The sequence below is a fragment of the Aedes aegypti genome, chromosome 2 (genome assembly GCF_002204515.2).
Source record: "Aedes aegypti strain LVP_AGWG chromosome 2, AaegL5.0 Primary Assembly, whole genome shotgun sequence".
NCBI lineage: Eukaryota > Metazoa > Arthropoda > Insecta > Diptera > Culicidae > Aedes > Aedes aegypti.
Genome location: NC_035108.1, coordinates 449,635,571 through 449,655,247, shown reverse-complemented (window position 1 = coordinate 449,655,247; position 19,677 = coordinate 449,635,571). Strand labels below are relative to the sequence as shown.

The 19,677-nt window shown below is 38.2% G+C and overlaps 1 protein-coding gene across 2 annotated transcripts in view; it reads right to left on the bottom strand.

Moving 5' to 3' along the window:
• The window catches only part of LOC5575525 (beta-1,4-glucuronyltransferase 1), a 29,395-nt gene extending 11,881 nt beyond the window's left edge, over window positions 1-17,514 (bottom strand). The window contains exon 1 of one of the 2 annotated variants that reach the window (XM_021848023.1): window positions 17,031-17,514. The gene's annotated coding sequence lies outside the window, so the exon portion shown is untranslated. The remainder of the gene's footprint in view (window positions 1-17,030) is intronic. The other variant, XM_021848022.1, reaches the window with a different exon arrangement.
• Between the last annotated feature and the right edge of the window lie 2,163 nt (window positions 17,515-19,677).

Below are 19,677 nucleotides of genomic sequence, written 5' to 3'. Positions count from 1 at the left end.
AAATAGTCATTCACAAAAATTTTGTAGCATACATTGGTGTCCTCGTAACAGTTGTCAGAAACATTTCAATGAACAACTTAACACAAGATAGTTTTTGCTATGAAGATATAAAAATATTGAATAGATCTAGATAAGTTGTAAGTTAGTTATGTACACCCCAACCTCTTTTTATGACCGTTATCGGGGGGTCGTAAGAAAAATCGGTCGTAAAAAATATCAGGCATATAATAATGTTTTTGAAAAATGCAACGTCTAGATGCGGAAATACTGATTCGATATATTCGGCAAAGTTGAAGAACTTTCCAAAATGGCCGTTCAAGTTTTAATATTTTGGTAATATTTATGGGGGTGTGATATGCAAATACCAAAAAAATTAACGAGATAACGATACCGAATGTTCACCAAAGTTGAAGAAAGTGTTGCGTGCCATACAGTCGGCCGAATCACAAATGTTCATGTGGCTGGCAACACTGTTTAAGAAGAATAAAGTAAAGATCAATACCATCAAACTTAAGCGGAACAGAAAAATATAATGCTTAGCAACATAGCAATACTCTTTAACTGTAATTCAGTTTTTCATTAAGGGTTCAAAATTTTTTTCGTAGCTGGCAACACTGCTTAAGTGAAATTGCGCCACCAGGCAGTACAAGTGTGCATGCAACTATTGTTTTGCGGATATCTCAGGATCCTGACCACTTAAAAAGATGGCGTCTTCGACAAAGTTGTTCAGTAGCTCAAGGACTATAATTATAAAAGCCAAGAGATTCGAGATTTGGCCACCAGGCAGCGCTAATGAGCATAGATTATTTGTTAGCCGGATAGCTCAGGATCCTGACCACTTAGAAAGATGGCCTTTTCGGCAAAGTTGTTCAGTAGCTCAAGGACCATCATTATAAACGCTATGAAGTTCAAAATTTTGCCAGAAGGCGGCAGTGAGCATGAAACTTTTGTTTTGCGGTTATCCTAGGACCCTGACCACTTAGAAAGATGGCGTCTTCGACAAGGTTGTTCAGTAGCTCAAGGACTATCATTATAAAAGCAATGAGCTTCAAAATTTTGCCACCAGACGGCGCTAGTGAGCATATAATTGTTTTGCGGATAGCTCAGGATCGTGACCACTTAGAGAGATGGCGTCTTCTGCAAAGTTGTTTAGTAGCTCAAGGACTATCATTATAAAAGCTAAGAGATTCAAAATTTTGCCACCAGGCGATGCTAGTGAGCATGAAACTTTTGTTCTGCGCCACCTGGAGGCAAAATTTCGAATCTCATAACTTTTATAATGATAGCGTTTGAGCTACTGAACAACTTTGCCGAAGGCGCCATCTTTCTAAGTGGCCAGGATCCTGAGATATCCGCAAAACAAAAGTTTCATTCTCACTAGCGCCGCCTGGCGGCAAAATTTGAACCTCATAGCGGTTATAATGATGGTCCTTGAGCTACTGAACAACTGGCTCACTAGCGCCGCCTGGTGGCGAAATTTTGAACCTCATAGCTCTTGTAATGATAGCGCTTGAGCTACTGAACAAATTTGCCGAGGGCGCCAACTTTCTAAGTGGCCAGGATCCTGAAATATCCGCAAAACAAAAGATTCATGCTCACTACACACTTAAAAAAAATTACGGATTACGGTGAAATTGTTGCGTGCCATACAGTCGGCCGAATCACAAATGTTCATGTGGCTGGCAACACTGTTTAAGAAGAATAAAGTAAAGATCAATACCATCAAACTTAAGCGGAACAGAAAAATACAATGCTTAGCAACATAGCAATACTCTTTAACTGTAATTCAGTTTTTCATTAAGGGTTCAAAATTTTTTTCGTAGCTGGCAACACTGCTTAAGTGAAATTGCGCCACCAGGCAGTACAAGTGTGCATGCAACTATTGTTTTGCGGATATCTCAGGATCCTGACCACTTAAAAAGATGGCGTCTTCGACAAAGTTGTTCAGTAGCTCAAGGACTATAATTATAAAAGCCAAGAGATTCGAGATTTGGCCACCAGGCAGCGCTAATGAGCATAGATCTAATCTTTCTAAGTGATATTAGATATCCGAAGAGAAAAAATATTCGCGAAACAAAATTTCTATGCTCACTAACGCCACTTAGTGGCAGAATTCCGCAATTCAATGACCACCATATGTTAGCCCTTGAACTACTGAACAATTTTGCTGAACATCTTGATCCTCTATTTTGTTAAATTTTTAAGATAATGATCATTAATAAAAACGGCCGTTAATCTGAATTTCGGTCGTAAAAAAGTGGTCGGAAAAAGAATCGTAGGTAAAAAAACGGTTGTAAAAAGAGGTTGGAGTGTAGATCAAATTCTATAATCATCAATATGAAGCTCTAATTTACCCAAGATAATTCACCGAAGACATCAAATCTCCAAGATACATCTCCAAAGCGCTATAGGTTTTGGCCAACAAACATAGGTTTGTGCCCATAGTGCGATGGTGGGCCTCATAAATCGTTTTGCATGCGAAACTGTTACAATAATTTTGCTGCATGTTTCTTCTGAATGATGGGTGCATCATTTAGTACCTTGCAGTTTACCCGAACGGTTGTGAGTAAACTCTCCGGCCAAGATGATTTTTGGAATTTCGATTGCACTGTTGGTTTTGCTAAATGGAAAGTGTAGTGCGAAAGGAATGGAACCGAGTGTTTTTACCATCGACATTAACGATATTCTGAACGAAAAACTTATGCCAGCAAGCTTTTTGATGTTAGAGGGGCCACCGGATTCGGAAGATCTACCCGCCGAAGGAAGGACTGAGACAGAGCCGAATGTCAGTCCTGCAAATAATCTAACGGATTTGACTCGAAAGGATGGTACGTTTAGTACGGCGTTTTCCACGATGGGATTTCATAGGTATGTCACTGATCAACTGGAGTTCAAATGAAGATCTTATCTTGAGCTTTCTCGCAGAAAAATGATCAACAGTTATCTGTGCAACGGCTTCGTCGCCAATCAGATCATGTCGGAAGTGATTCCAGGCTCGTTCGGAATTTCGAGGCGAGTTGGAACTGGTATGATCGCTACGGACAACAGCAACTCCCTGTCCAAGGACGCAATGCTCTTCGATCAAGGTTCCTCAGGTTACGTCGATTGGTTGTCAAAGTAAATTTTTACCGTTTGTTTTTTTTTATGTTGACATAATATATAAAAGCGAACAATTAAATTACAGATCTACAACATTGGACGATATATACCGTAACTATCTCTCGCCCTCGACATCCATCAACGGCACGGATTACTCCAACCACCGCACAGATGTAACAGCTCCGATTCCAGATCCCCGAACCGGTGAGGAAGAGTACTTCGACGAAGGAGTCATTACAGGATATGCCGTTCACCATCCCGACCCTCAAACCATGCAACAGGCTCCACTACCTTACAACGGCCATTACAATCCCTATCAGCAACAACGCGCACCGTACAACCCGAACCCTTATCAGCATCCCAATCCAGCACAAGCCGCATATGCTCCTCAACCGGCCCAAAGCCAAGTCCAGAACCAATACGAGCTTCTCCAAGGAGAAGCCCCATACAATGAAGCCCGTGGCGATTATTCCTACCACACGTCAATTGGAATCGAAGAAAAGAGCATCGGCAAGGGGTTGGGCTTGAAGGACCTGTTCGATATTGCCCTGACCACACTGGCGTTCCTCTCGTTCGGAATGTTCATCCTGCAGGTGATCATGTGCATTACGATGACCAAAACCGATGCCAATATGATGATGATTCCGATTGATGGCGATATGGATGGGGATGGGTCGGTGGAAGTACGCCGGAGGACCGCCAGATCTCTGCTGGATATGGAGAGTGCGCGGTTGAGGGAGATCAACGAGATCGCTCGGAGTGTGCTGGATTCGATGGATGCTACGGTGTTTGCCAGGCGAGACGAAGGACAATGCGCCCAGAGAATGATCTGCGAGAGTCAACAGATGTCGAAGGAGTTGAAGTATGCCAGAGGGTATTGGATCTCTGTGTGGAAGTGAGTTGGGGTTGAAGTTGGTAAAGACGTGGATTGAGTTCTGATAATGGTTTTATTTCAGTTTGGGCGTAAGTTGGCTGACGGGTAGTATGGTCGACCCGGATACCAGTTCTGGAGCGATTCTAGGCTGTTTGCGGGCAATTTTAGTTGGACTGGGAGGCGGAAAGTGTGACAGGGTTTATGCTTGCTCAAAATTAGAAAGAAATGGTGGCAAACAATCATGATATTTAAGTAATTTCAATAACTTAGAATTAATTAAGAAACTGATCAAAATTTTAGACAAAGTTCATTTTATTTAAATAAACTTATTTATATCTAGACCTGTGATTATTATTTGGAAAATTGCCGATGCCAAACGTGTAACCGTGTTCTAGATATGGGGAGCATTTCAATTTGAAGGCATTTTATGACAATGAATAGAAACGGAAATGATGTACAGTCACCCCACAGTTATGGATAGCACACAGATATGGATCAAAGTTGGCTTAAACGGAGAATATCTCATCAAATGGAGTTAAAATTACGCAGAACACATTTTATCTACGTGAACCATAAATCTGTACAGCATTGCAATCAATCATAACATCTTCTAGCATATTGTATTCGTCCGTATGAAATAAAATGTTATCCGTATTCATAGAATCGTTGATTCATAACTGTGGGGCTTTGAAACCCGTACCACAGTTATGAATCAACGATTCCGAAAGAAACGCCGAAACGTATACTTTCACTAACACACCATTCGTTTACTTCACAGATAAATTGCTTTTATAGCAGTGAACCAAAATGTACCGTCAAAAACTGTAGTGAGCGTGACAATCACACATACACTACCATGACTTTCATGCAACAAAAACTTTCATGTGATACTGAAAACAAAAGTCATGCGCGACTGTGACTATATTTTGGTCAGCAATAAATGTATCATGGTTGTAATGAATAACTGTAGTAGACGTTAATCTGTATTATCATAATGTGCCACTCACAATGTGCACCGATTGAAATATGTTTTTCTTTTCATTCTTGTATCAACCAGCCGCACCAGCTTGAGGGCCGTCCATAACTCACGGGTTATTTTTCTATTTTTAGACTCCTCTTCCTTCGTCGGTCGGTTTCTCGTCTATACAAAAAAATGTGCCGATCGTGATCTTTGGTTAAACAAACTACCCCCGCCCTTCTCTCCCCATGGATGACCACGTTGTTTATGGACAGCACCTTGTGCGAGAACGGCTCGAAGCAGAAACCTACGAATAAAGAGTGTAGAAGCAAACCTAAAAAACCCTGGTGCTCCGTTTGTGCCACTTTTTTGTTGCTTCCAATGAACGCCCTCTCCTCCAATAGAACTCTCGCCGAGCGGTGTCACGAACACATGCGCAATTTTCCTGGTTGAAAATACTGCCATTTGATTTTGCTGGGAACAGCTGATCTTTTTTATATTTTCCACCAGCAATTTTTAAGTAGTGTTGGTGACATGTAATGTGTATGTACACGAGCGCAGAAACCACTATGGACCAATGCACGAGTTCACTAATTTGACGTTTGAGCGGTGCTGAATTCACTCGTTGCCATGATCACTTAAATAACACGGCACCGCTAAAACGTCAAAAAGTGAACTCGTGCATCGATCCATAGTGTACTCGTGCATCGGTCCATTGAGCAGCAGTGAAAACGCAACTGTGTTGAAGTTTCGATTTGGATCAGAATCAACGGAATCAAGAGTTGTCGCTACGATCGCAGCTGCGTCGTGATTGTTTTTTACATTCATTTCGCATTCCCGTCATCCACAACAGCATAACGTTCATGGGAGGCTGAAAAGAAATGCACGCTACTCTTATCCATGTCAGGTAATACATTCATGGCTGCAGTAAGAATGTATCAGTAGCAACCTGAATGTCACAAATGAATGTTTTGAAACCTCTTGCATGTGAATGTAACAGCAATGCGACAATATCATCAAAAATGTATTATACGCTTCACTGTTTTATAGTGTTCTGATCCATAATATGAGTCGATTTGATCCATAAGGGTTCATTCACATTTTTCATAACGCCAAAAATGGCCATTTTTGACACCCACCCACCCCCTCCTTACGCTTTTTGTATGAATATTCTACAATTTTTGTATGAGCCGTAACATCTTGAGGATACCCACCCACCCCCTTCAGCGTTATGAAATTTGTGAATCAGCCCTAATAAGGATCCTCCTGTTCCACTGATCCACATCTGTGGGATGGACAACGTTTGAAATTTCTATCGAAATCAACACTTTTTCGTAAATAACCGCGATTTTTTATGTGTGTTCTCGAAAACAACTATATTCGCCATTCGCCTGGCAATTTGTTTTGGTGATTTTGTTTTGTACAAGGTCACCATGATTTGTAATCATATTTTATTCTAAAAAACGTCTCTTAGGCAGCGTCCATTTATTACGTAACGCTAAAATTGGAAATTTTTGACCCCCTCCCCCCCCTCCGTAACGCTTTTTATATGAAAAATTTCTAATTTTTGTACGAGCCGTAACACTTGAGCCTCTTCCCCCTTCCCCCTAGAGCGTTACGTAATTTGTGGATGCCGCATTAGCTGATCCATAACTGTGGGGTGACTGTAAATGTAATTACTTACGGCACTTCACCCGATTCTGTTTTTGCACAAAGGATGCGTACCGTACAAATTTTTATTTAGTTTTTAATTTAAAATTGTAAAAACCATGCAAAAAAAATGTCACACCATTTCTCGACGTTTCATACAAAAACAAGGTTTTGGTAAAAAAAAGTATAGCATTTTTTTTTCACGGCCGTGCAAAAAAATCCGTGCAAAAACAGAATCGGTGCACACTTAGATCAAATTACCGAATTCGGTAATCCATTTACCGAAATCTCAACAGCTGAACGATCGGTAATCCGTTCGGTAAACGAGTCGATTACAGATCTTTCGGTAATCCGCATTTTTTAGCCCAGCTGTCAAAACAACCGAATTGTCGGTAATCGCTTACCGAAGAACTGTAACCACGGTACACAGATTATGTTCCTTGGAGTCTTGTTTTTTTTTTTGTATGGAATAAAAACAACGAAGATGAACGTTCGTGATTGTACTTCTTTATTTTATACGTGAAATAGACATCATATATAGTCATTCTCATGAAAGCTGCAGCGGAATATAAAACAGTATAAATACATAGACGATCGATGCCACATTTTCTGTCGGAAGCACAGCGGGATGCGCACGGGAAACTTCAACGGGTGCTGCGGACGAAGACAACAGAACTGCAAAAATTAACTTTAGTTTAGAGATGAACTGTTTATACGCTACCATAAACTCACCTCTATCATAATTATCTGCCCAGAAAATCTATGAGATACTGGCACAATTTCATTTCACGACCAATTTAACTGCAACGTCCGGGAGAAAAAAGTACACGATTGATTGACGCTGTCATTCGCTCAAATCACTGAAGTCGGTAATCTAATAGACATTTTACCGATACTTCAGTTGAATATTTTACAGTTTTCGGTGGTACTAAACATTTACAGATTATTCGGTAATTTTTCTGACAGATCGTCTAGAATTCACCGTATTTGGTAGTTCTGTTTGTAATGAGCTGTCAGAGGCTGCTGAATTACCGAAAAATCGGTGTTCTTGTGAATTACTGATTCGTTCGGTAATTTAATTTACCGAACGCGCGTAGTCTGATTGAGTGTGTGTATTAGGCTTGAAATTGGCAACAGAAAATTACTCATAGCGCATCTTTAAGCCAGGCAAAGCGTCAACAAAATCCCTCGGGACAAAGTGAATTACGGAGGTGTTCATTTGGTAATTACTGTACACACCTTACAGCCCACATCAAGGAAACATAACTAAGCGTTTTTGTTGGAGGTAGCTGATTCTTCGTTATTGATTATGCATCAATCGGAACTGCTTCTTCATTTTTTTTCCTTCTTCTTCTTCTTCTTCTTTTTCTACTTCTCCTTCTTAGCCTGTTTATCTATAGTTACTATATGCCTTGAGAAATCGAGAAAATTGACATTACGAAAATATAATCGACTGGTGGGATTCGATCCCACAACCCACGCACAGAATTTCGATAGGCCGAAATCGTGAACTCAATTCAGGAGCATTCTTCTTCTTATTGGCATTTACGTCCTCACTGGGATAGAGCCTGGTTCTCAGCGTAGTGTTCTTATGAGCACTTCCACAGTTATTAACTGAGAGCTTTCTTTGCCAAAGTTGCCATTTTCGCATTCGTATATCGTGTGGCAGGTACGATGATACACTATGCCCAGGGAAGTCAAGGAAATTTTCTTTACGAAAAGATCCTGGACCAACCGGGATTCGAACCCAGACACCTTCAGCATGGCTTTGCTTTGTAGCCGCGGACTCTAACCACTCGGCTAAGGAAGGCCCTTTTTTTGGTGACAAAACGAATTTAGCCGTTCATTCGATTCCACGACCATCCCGTAATGTTTTGGCCAGATTGGGCAAGCTGTCATTAAAGCAAAGTCGTTCAAGAATAGTATGCAGAGAAAGGGGTCCAGTTTGTTCCGAAAAACCTTAACCCACCCAACTGCCCCCAGTTCCGCCCTATTGAGAAATACTGTGCAATCATGAAGAGAAGACACAAGTCAAAGGGAAATGTTGTCAAAGACATCAATCAGATGAAGACCTGGTGGAATAAGATAGCTAAAACGATGGACGAAGAAGGTGTGCGCCGCCTAATGTGCCGTGTTACAGGAAAAATCGAGAATGCCTTCGAAGCCGTGACGAATATTTTTATCCGTATTTTTTTTCTTAAAAGTATGAAGAAAACGTTACATTTGTATAAAAGAAAGATCTTGAATTCAATAATAAATGACTGAAGCACAGGCAATTGTTTTTGTTCCAATTCTATCTGAAGCAACCATTATCTCTACCTATAACCATGTACTTTGTTTTGCTAGAATTAATGGTCAAGCCTATCCTCCCTGTCTCCCTCTTCAGAGGCACAAGGGCCTCCTCTAACGAGGGATTAGGAGCAAGGTTGAAACCTATTCGGGCTTATATAACTACACGCTACCAGAACTTGAGTTCAACGAATAATTTGGTTTACCTAAGAACACCAGTATAGATCATAACAAGCATGTGCTTGAATGAGGGCGTAAGTTGCATGATCGATTTCTCTTCTGTGAATAAAGATGACAAGATGCAAGTTTGTTAGCATTTTTTCGCTTCAGACCGCTTGGCAGCGATACAATCTTACGTGTTGAGGTGAAAAATGAATCTTGCAAACTAGGATAATATCCATACAAACTGATTTAAATATGCTGTACCGTGTTTTGAGTTCAACGACTATTCAAGTGGTCCAAACAACCTGCGAGTAGTTTCTCAAATCTACAAGCACAGTTAGTGATTTATGAACAACATTTTATACACAAATACACTCCCGTGCATAAGTTTGAGTTCACCCCCTAAAAAACATGCAAAAGTGTTCAGTCCATATCTCTGTGATTACACGTCCAATTCAAACTCTTTAAGCCGCATTCGAAAGGCAAAGAGTTATTCTTACTTCGTATGTATTTTTCCAAAAACATTCTTTGAACTTTGTATACTAAATTTGTACTTAAAGTTGAGAGTCGACTGTATAAATGGTTCGTACTTGTTAGAATCTAAGTAATCATTGAATTATTCGAATGAAGATTGTTCATTAGTTGCCCGAACCTCATCTGAGTAAGACATACTTTATCAGGTTATCGGCCCAGAACAGTTTCTATAGAAACAGCGTTGTTTGGCGGAGAAAGATATTTTCACCGTGAAAAATTTGAAGTTATTGAAGAATGATGTCCAATCGAGCCGTATGTGCTCAAGATCAAGTCGTTGGAGTTGGAAGACGGTGCGCAATCAAACAAGATTACCCGGAGGTCTGGTTTCGTTGCAAGCAAGCGGCCGTTACTTTCTGACCTTTATCGATAACGCTAGTCGGAGAGTTCGGTTTTGCGTCGTCCGACAGATTTGGCTCACAGTTTCGCGCGTGTTTTCGTCGCCGGAGATTTTTTTTTTTGTTTCCTGTTTTGGAGCGTCTTGCTGGGTAGTGCTTCGTGAAGCCCAAGCAGGACAGTTCGGTTTTGCGTCGTCCGATAGATTTTGCTCACAGTTTCGCGCGTGTTTTTGTCGCCGGAGATTTTTTTTTGTTTTTTTTTTTTTACGCGTATCGTTATTTTATACAATCCGATGACCCTGGAGGGATCGGTTTTGCTTTTTACTGGTTATTGAGCAAAAATATTACTGCACAATCACAATCGACAAGCATTTAGCAAAATACTATTTATACTATAAATAAGCTAATGTTTTCTCTTTTGATTGCCGGCATTCAAAAGATTAATTTGAAAACGCTTAAACAATAAATATTTATGGTCTATCGCCAGCTTTCTAGGCGAATCCTGACAATATACCTTCCCCAACCTCCAACTCCGTAGCACTTATGAGGGTGTCGCTGAGTCGGTGGCCTCTCATTAAGTAAGTGCTACATCAACATTTCCTTCCCCTATCCCAAGTTACGGTAAAGATGGGCGTGGCCGGGAATAGCGATATTCATGCTTTTAGTTTTCTTGTTTATGATTTGAACAAGGTATACTCCCCTGCCTTGTTCTTGAAAGTAGTCAGGATGAGATTATTAAAAAGAAACATGAATGTTGCTAGTATCCAATCTACGAAATATACCGTAACTACGCTAACGCTAACGCTAAATTTGTACTTAAAGTTGTAACATTTTTCAAAAAACACACTGAAAAAACATTACTAATTTCTTCAGCATTGGTCGACCAAAATTTTAAAACAAGGTGTCTTTAGAATCATAATCTTATATTCTTTGAAGAGCACTCATGAAATTTTTGCGGAAAAATCGGAAAAGTATTCAAAATAAATGAAACAGTTAGTCAAGTCACCGTGCAAAAGTTTGGGTTCACCTAAACTTACATAAATTTGTGAAATCTCAAACCAATCATGTACGCGCCATTATTTGCGCTCAAAAATGCTTTAAACTATTAAAATCGGTTGAAAAATGGCAGAGATATTGACAAAAATGATGTGCGTGTGGCTCAGGTGAACCCAAACTTTTGCACGATTTGCATCATACTGAGGGGTGAACCCAAACTTTTGCACGATGACTTGACTGACTGTTTCATTGATTTTGAATACTTTCCAGATTTTTCCGCCAAAATTTTGTGGGGTCTCTTCAAGGAATATAAGATAACGATTCTAATGACACTTTGATTTAAAATTTTGGTCGACCCAATACTGAGGAAATTAGATATGATTTTTAAGTGTGTTTTTTGAAAAATGTCACAACTTTAAGTACAAATTTAGTATACAAAATTGAAAAAATGTTTTTGGAAAAATACATACGAAGTAAGAATAACTCTTTGATTTTCGAATGCGGCTTGAAGAGTTTAAATTGGACGTGTAATCACAGAGATACGGACAGAACACTTTTGTATGTTTTTGAGGGGGTGAACCCAAACTTTTGCACGGGAGTGTAGGTTCATAAACACATGTCCCGTCCAGTTTTAAGTTCAACGATCGTTTAAGGTTATACTGGAACTTCTTCGAGTATAAGCATCTAGATCTACAAGCGTAACCAGTGATTTTTTTGTTGATTTTTGAATAAGATTTGTACCCGTGTAGGCTCATCAAACCATGTTCGCTACGTCTGTAGTTACGAAGGTCAACACTCAAAGAAGTTTTTGCATTAACCCTGTTTGGCTGTGAATCTTATTCATTAATATCAGACACATTACAAGTTACGTTTGTAGCTCTAAAGGACTTTAAATGTTGAACATGGTTCACCACAAATGTATAAACCTACATAAGTTTAAACCTTGTTCATTGGCCGTCAAGAGATTACTAGTTACGCTTGTTGATCTGAAGACCTAGAACTTGATAGAATATGATTGTTTGAGTCTACTTGAGTATAAACCTTATTCATAAATCTTCGAAAGATCTTTGATTATGCGTGCAGGCCTCCACTCAAAAACGCTTGTAGATTTAAGGAACTTTACAAAAAAAAATTCAATGATAACTGGAAAATTTCAAACTTGGTTTACCAGAATTGTATTAGCCGATATAAGTGTGAGCCTTGTTGATTCATCGTCAAGAGATGACTGGTTACGTTTGTTAATCTGGTTATGCGTGTAGATATGAAGGATCAAATACGCTTTTGGACAGCTGTTGATTTCGAATATCGATAGCACATACAAGGTCACTGGTTACATGTATTGAAGTCCTTAATTCCAAGGATTACTTGTATAATCTTTAATAGGCGTTGAACTTTAAACATAATAGATCATAGTTATGTGATCGTAGGTGAACATGCATTTAGCACAGCGGATTAGCACTGGTCACATCTAAAAATCTGTATTCCTGTACTCCAAGGTTCAAGAAGACAAACCCAGATCATCACCCTAGATCACGACATCACGACACATGATGACTTGGCTTAGCACAAGTTCAAATTTTCAGAGTACACTAAACATTCATAAGAATGTACCAAACTAAAATGGCGTGACCTACAATGAATAAAAATTCAATTTTCGTATATTTTTGCCTGTTCTCTTCTATTTTAAGAATTTGTATGTAGTTTTGAGAATTGGTCATCTGGTTCAATAGAAATTCACAAATTCTCTGAGGAACCGACTCGTAGCCCTAACCAACGTAAATATCTTTGGCTACAGAAATTTTATCATGTTCAATTACAAGCTTTTCAAACCATTAGTTTCATGTGAGCCTGTTGTGAAGTTATGAAGCGAATTGGTGCAACCGTTTTTGAGTTATGAGCTTTCATGTACTGTTTTCTGCTCTGGCAGTTAAAGTCCTTGACAAATTAAAATAAAACACACCATTTTCAGTTTTTATTTACTTTTTTGGCAAAACTTCAACCGACAGTTATGATTTTTTAGAGAAACTTCTTACTAACTGTCATTGTTTAGAACACATTTTTTTGATAAATTTACTTAAAACAAAATGGCGGCCAAATGAGTATGTCAGTCCCCCAAGAAAATTCGGAATACCTTTAAAACCAAGTAACTAATGATTAACATTAACACAGATTAAAAGAATAAGATTTTTTGAGATCTCGTTAAACAATGGTGCAAAATTATAACAAAAATATATTTTTTGTGGTTAAAAAACTGCCGCTAGAGGAGGTAAGCGTACTTCAGCTGAATAAACTGTAATTCAGCTATTAATGTTACTTGGGAAGTTCCATTTCCAAACATTCAATGATTTTATCATTTTAAGAATTTTTTTACGAGAAATTGGGTAGAAAAGCTTTCGAATAACGCATTCTGATACATATTTTAACTTCTAAAATTAAAAAAATTAAAAATCCAAGATTTGAATCATAAATGTGTATTTGTAAGAAGAATTTTATGATTAGCAAACACAATCGAGTCATAAGAACTTAGACAAGAAATGTATTGGGGAAATTTGATTTTGAACCCAAGGCTGGAACTGATGAAACAGCGATGGACATTTACTCATCCTCTCCACTTACTTTCTAGAGGGATAATACTCTGTGGAATTAAAATTAGATCACATTTTCAACCACTATTCAGACTATTCTGTACTTATAGTACTTACCGCATCGTTTGTCGATTGATTTATTATTTTGCGTTACGTGGCGTTTGCATCAGTATTTTTTTTTTCTAGAAGAAGGATATGAGGCAACATTGTGGCTGAAAGCAATAAAATTACATATACGTGATAAACACAAATCATATAAAATTAAGCTTACTTATTTCCTCTGGATGTATTTTGTTTAAATACAAATTTTAAACAAAATAAATAATGTAGGTATAACCCTACAAGTTAAGCTCTACGAAAATTGCTAACTCCAAAAATTTTCACTTATATATGGGTATGAACGGTTTACCCATAATATGGGTAAATATACTGTTTTTATTTATTAGTATATTTACCCATATTATGGGTAATGTGATAAAAACCCATATTTGGGTGATTTCAATACCCATTTATGGGTAATCTGATCTTAGCGTGTATCACTAGCACAGATGCCCTATCTGTTCTTTTCTAATTTAAGATTATGACAATTATATGGTTTCTATATAGTGTTTCACTTGAAAAATCAAGTTTTTGAATGATATTATTTCGAATAAAATTTAATGTATTTCATTTGTATTGAATTCGAAAAAAAGGATTTGAACTGCCAGGTCCTGAATATTTTTGCATCTCGGAGAGCGAACTTCTGGAGGTGTCCTAAGAATTTACGGTGATGAATCCTAAGGATGCGAAGGATATAAGCGCATTCTTTGAATTTACCTTGGCTGATTGATCAAATATTTTATGAAGCCTATTTTAGAAAGAGGTTCAATATTGTCGAGTAGAATCCGAGGATTTCAGATTTTCGTCCTCACAATACAGTAGGTATCCGATTTTTTCAGCCCCTCGATGAACTTTGGGCTGACAAAATCGGGTCATATTTTTTGTTTCAGTTTTTCAAATATTTGCTTATGAACCACGTTTACAACCAACATAGACTTTTAGGGGGGCAATGAGCATGGGCGTAGCCAGGTTTTTTGTTTATCAGGGGCCCTCACAATTTCATTCTCAAATTTCGCGCCGAAACGATCTTTATACACTGCCTATTAGAGTGGTTCAAAGAATCGTTTTTGCTCCACACCGCTCATTCGATTCTAGATCAAATCCTGAGTGTCCTCTCAAAATTTGAGCTCATTTGGATAAAAACTGAGACTGCACAAGCCCCTTGAAGTTTATATGGGAATTACTATGGGAAAAGCTAGCAATTCAATTAATCGATCATAGTGTTTGCCCATGTGCTTTTCAGGTTGCTAAGTAACGAAGCACGATGTACTGATACTCAAAATCTTATGAAATTCGTTTGTCGACAACTCAGCTGTGCAAATCTCCATTGCGGCCTGTTGATAAAATCTTCGAAAAAATTCTAGCAAGATGTTATGAAAAAGCCTGATTGTTTGGTAGACTCTATAAGTTTTATATTCTATCACAACATAATTATTGTATAAATACAAGTTCTGGAGACAATCCTTGAAGAATTCAAACACACCGTAGAAAAATTGTTGTATCATACATTGCCCCCTCTGGCTATGCCCATGCATGCATGACATCGAACATCATCATCAGTATAAATGTAAACGTGGTTAAACATGACGAAGACAATTTTTTGACTTCTCAAAAACTTGCTGCATTGTTTAAGGTTACTATATTTTATTGATCTATAATTTTTCAATTTATGAAGGTTTTTTTTGTTAAAGTTTATACGTAATTAACAGAGAAGCATTAAGAATTTTAATTTATGTATCTCTTTGTTCCGAAATGAGCAGAAAATCTTATCAACCTTACCCAACTTCATAGTTGTTTACTCTTCAACCCCAATTCACACTACGGCTGCAATAAAATCTCAATCTACGAAGCGGAAAAAATATCACAAACGCAATCCAACTTGAGAGGCTTTCTTCGATATTGAAGGTACTGTTGATAACTTATCTTTGGATGCCATAGTGTTAGTCACAAGATGTCATTCGAAACATTCACCAGATGTTCAATGCCGAATAACTCTACTCGACCTACTGTCGAGCAGCGGGGACCGTCCATAAATTACGTCACACTTTTATAAGAAAAGCGATTCTTAAATGATTTATACAGATATTCCTGGGTTCCTTGTATAAGACGTATGACACAAATTTAATTGAATATTTTCTAACAGGGTGGCTGATCCAGAGATAATGGGTGTCCAATGATAGTGGTTGTGCGCCCATTTCAAAATAAAATGAATGTGTAAAGAAAAATCTTGGCAGTTAGTAAAAAAAAATAGTAGTCTTACGGGAAATCAATGTAAACCACTATTATAAGAACATGAGTTAGCAAAACCTCTATTCGCGGAACATGTTTAAATAATGGAGGTAGTTCTTTCTTGAAAGATTTAATGATTTAATCATTTTGAGATTATTTTCACGTGTAGTTGAAAAGAAAAACTTCCAAATTACGTGTTTATATACAATCGACTCTCCCCATCTCGATGTTCTACATCTCGACATATCTCCCTATGTCGATGATTTTTCCAGTCTTTTCATTCTGCATACATTTTCATTCTCTTTATCTCGATATCTCCCTATCTCGATGTGATTTTGATTCTAGATTTTCTCTCCGTATGTCGATATATCGATTGTCAACGGTTACTAGACTAGATTTTAGGGGTTCAAAACAATTTGCGTCGACGAAATGACGTCAATTTGTTTTCAATTTTCCTGGTAACGGAGTGATTTTCAATCTAGTATTCATTAAAAATTTGTTCTGTGTCTCGATCTCTCCCTATCTCGATATTCTCTTCTTTTTTTTCTGCTTGTTACAATTACAGTAATTTCTCGATTTTATCACTGCTCGTTTTAATAACGCTTTATTATTTCACTCTCGATTTTAGCACGGTTTTCTGTTCGATTTTATCACGCCTCAATAATTATATGAAGTTCATATATTTTACATTGAAAAACAATCCCAAACAATCAACATATATTCCTTTGGCCCATGCCTTGCGTGCTAATCATTTCATTAGCTCTATTTGTGCAATACATAGCTCAAACTTTGATGAAAATTATATGGCTGAAAAGTACATTTTCATTATATCACGCTTCGGTATATCACGCCAATTTTTTTTGGGTCCGTGATATAATCGAGAAATTACTGTACATCTATCACTGGCACAGACGTCCTATTCTCATTAATCAGTTTCGTGGTAACCTTTGTGGAATCTATTTGCTTCGTATAGATAAGAGTTCTGACGCATCGCAACAATTGTACTTTCTTTCTTATCCATCAACCAATAAACTGTTACTCACCGAGTAATTAAAGCCTAGTGTGCTTGTTCTGTAAAAAATTCACACTGATAAAGTTACTATTGAGGTATGGTTAGTGTAAACAAAAAGCTTGTTGAAACAATCACTCACTAGAGCACCGTCAAAGTCAAGAGAGAACATTGCACACTTTTACGAACTTCGGACTTCTTGGCTGCTTACCTGGAGAAACGAAAATGCAGTAGGCGCTGGCTGACCACTACTGTTTGCCCGCGCGATTCCCAGCACTCGAAGCACGTGGTGCGCTGTGACGTAGAAGTGGACGTCGTCTTCGTCTTAGCAAGGCCAGCGCTTCCGACCTGGCGAAGATCGAGTTCTAATTGCTTGTTTCAACACAAACAGTTCCGAACCGTCTCGTCGGTCGTCGTCGTAAGGTTTGACACGCTTCACTTGATTCACGCTTTCAGAGTTTGCAACAACGAATAACGAGCGTAAAACCGTAGAATTTCCAAATCTGCTACTGCACTAGACGGTACCATGTGTAGAAAGTGAATCTTCTAGTAGCACCTTTTCTCGTCGAGCATCTTCACACAACTACCGTAGTCACTTCAGGAAACCAAATGCGCTCGGAAGCACCGATATCTACAACACCTTTTCGGATCGATAACGACCTGTTGCTGGAAGCGGCGCACGAGACAATGCTCCATGATAGGTGTTATCACTTATCGAAGCCCGCGTGATGTTTCAAAGACATAAACTAGAAATAATAGAGGAAGTGGTGGTGAAATGAACACCTTAAGGATTTTAGTTTTCGAATTTAACGAACAGTTGACGGTAGTAAAATAATCATCTGACAAAAAACGTATCCAAAATAAAAATTTTAAAACTTGCATGGCACGTCAGGTGAAATAGTGAAAATGCTTTTTGCTGAATGATTTGATACAGATCTCAGGTTCTAATATAACTAGGCTGTTAAGGATAAGTGACGAATGGTATGGAACCTCGTCAAATAATGATCGTGGAACAAGCTGTTTGCAAGTGATAGCAAGCTGTTCCTTTTACCACCACTTCCCCTGCAGCAACAAATCGAAACGCGCGAGATTTTCCAGGATTTCTCATATCTTCTACTATCAGTTCGGTTACTTCGTGGCGCGGTTATTATTTATCCAATACATTTATTCCACACGGATTCGCTCACTAAAAAGAGTTGGGCGCTTGTGTTCTTTTTTATTCTTCCTATATGTTTTCTCACTTTTACTCACAGATAATTATATTTCGTGTTTGTTATCAATGCATACGCGTCGATTGGTGACTTCCCATCTTCTTTTTGTTTGTTTGTTTGTGTGTATTTGGGTTGTGTCTTAGGTGTCGAAAATTTAAAATGTGATTCACTCAAATCCGGTGAAAGATTGCTTTTTATGCTTCTTTACCGTTATTACACTGGATTTTACAAATTGAAGGCCAAATGACTGTATGAAGGGCCAAAAAAGAGCAAAGTTACCTACGCGAAATTCTATCGCAGACCGAACGGATCACATTCGAAATTTTCGAACAATAGGACACCCTCCCAGGTGAGTGTACTTTCCATTATGAAAGCGTGAAGGATGAGGATACTTTTCATTCTGATATCGATGCAAGTGATTAATGAGTGGCTTCGGAATAGAACTAGATTCCTCTAATAAGAGATGTGTAATAAATAAGTGGGACCTTGACCTTGGTTTACTTCCGTAGATAACAAAGTAATGCATTAACGCTGCAAGATTTGAAACATTTTACTCTCACGCTACGGTATTGTAATTTTGCATTCGTGTTATCACTGAACGTTTGCCTCTATTGAAGTTATGTGGTAAAACTGTGTCACTCTCTATTTCCTCTAGTAATTTGGATAACGGATCGTAGATCTACGGTAAACGCGTCGCAGTGCCTTGCCAGGAAGGTAAATAAGTGACAAAAGCACTCCCTAACTAACAAAAGTCCTATTTGGATGGTTGCCTAGCGCAAATGAATTGTTTAAGCTTACTAGTTTTACTGTATTAGATACAAGTTTTTGACTTTTCCTCCGTCTAATGGTGCTACCTTTTAAGAGCAGTAGAACCCGACAGTGTGTCTAACCTAAATCTCCTAACTGAAGTTGTGAAATAGTGGATAGGTGTAGAATATACATAAGAGATTATCGAGGAGCTATAATTTAAAATGAGCACTTGTTCCGTTATTTTCGAATCTAAATCTAGCTTGCTAACTAAAAAGGAAAGAACGAAGAGTTTATGTACAAATGGAAATAAATCTACGATGGTGATGCGATACGGTGTGATTTTGTTTAGATGATGTACAATTGTGATGCTGTCACGCCTATATCTACGCCAAATCGATCCCTCTCTAGTGATGATTCTGATTGGTAATGTATACATCAACTGGATTTTTATTTCGATTGTTTAAGGGGTATGCCATTTTCCTACGGTACACCACCAAATTGGTTTTAATCTTTAGTTTTTGTTGTTTTATTCATTTTTTTCCAATACAATATAAGGCACTCATCTTAGAGAGAAGGAATAGAAATCATTGATGGGAACATATAAGATTAAAAGTTTCACGGTTCGGTTGGAATGGTTGGAAGAAAGAAGTTCTGCTGGTTTGATGTGGGATTTTTGTAATTTGTTCTTTTCACCGCAACAAGAACCTAGTGATTGAATGACTGAAGAATTATTATTCCCAAAAAATGCGGACCTACTGAACATACTCTAGCTAGAAAATTTCATCGAAAAGTTTGTCAGGAACTCCGAAAAGATATTCTGGCATTCCAGAGGGTTTTCCGGATTTCCTAAGAGGGTTTAAACAGATGCTACATTCGCATGGCTTTCTCTTTTGGTAG